We start from the raw sequence: 941 nt of genomic DNA on the forward strand, positions 1-941 counted from the left end.
TTTTTTTTTTTTTTTTTTGGAGAAGACTCTTGAGAGTCCCTTGGACTGCAAGGAGATCCAACCAGTTCACCCTAAAGGAGATGAGTCCTGGGTGTTCACTGGAAGGACTGATGTTGAAGCTCAAACCCCAATACTTTGGCCACCTGATGCAAAGAGTTGACTCATTTGAAAAGACCCTGATGCTAGGAAAGATTGAGGGCAGGAGGAGAAGGGGAGGACACAGGATGAGATGGTTGAATGGCATCACTGACTAAATGGACATGGGTTTGGGTAGACTCTGGCAGTTGGTGATGGACAGAGGCCTGGTGTGCTATGGTTCATGGGGTTGCAAAGAGTTGGACATGACTGAGCGACTAACTGAACTGAACTGAATCATTCTTCAGTGATTGCTTAAAACTTCAAAACAATTGAATCCACTAAAATTTATGATCCACCAACTTGTTAGGAAGTGGAAGGGGTGAGGTTGGTTCCTGAGTCACTCTGTTTTCTTGTTTTAGTGGGTGCAAAAAATTTCCCTTCTAGTTTACCAAAGGGAGGCTGGGATTGTTTTATCTCTAGGCTTAACAAGTAAGAATCATATTTCCCTACCAGTGTATTCATTATGTCATAATGAAACCAGCCCATCCACAGAACAAAAAGTCCAAACGATTCCTTTTGAAAGGATTATAACTCTGTCTCTGCTTTTCCTAGTTATACCCTCGTTACTGAGCACAAGTGAAAAGTGAAAGTCGCTCAGTCATGTTCAACTCTTGGCAACGCCATGGACTGTATAGACCATGGAATTCTCCAGGCCAGAATACTGGAGTGGGTAGCCTTTCTCTTATCCAGGGGATCTGTCCAACCCAGAGATTGGACTCAGGTCTCCTGCACTGCAGGCAGATTCTTTACCAGCTAAGCCACAAGGGAATTAAGGGAAGCCGTTACTGAGAGCAAGTTCAAAT

The 941-nt window shown here is 43.9% G+C and overlaps 1 protein-coding gene across 1 annotated transcript in view; it reads right to left on the reverse strand.

Moving 5' to 3' along the window:
* HADHA (hydroxyacyl-CoA dehydrogenase/3-ketoacyl-CoA thiolase/enoyl-CoA hydratase (trifunctional protein), alpha subunit) overlaps positions 1 to 941 on the reverse strand; it is a 42,547-nt gene that overhangs the window by 20,131 nt on the left and 21,475 nt on the right. The window lies entirely within an intron of this gene.

Source organism: Bison bison, unplaced genomic scaffold (assembly GCF_000754665.1).
Source record: "Bison bison bison isolate TAMUID 2011002044 unplaced genomic scaffold, Bison_UMD1.0 scf7180017864145, whole genome shotgun sequence".
Lineage (NCBI taxonomy): Eukaryota > Metazoa > Chordata > Mammalia > Artiodactyla > Bovidae > Bison > Bison bison.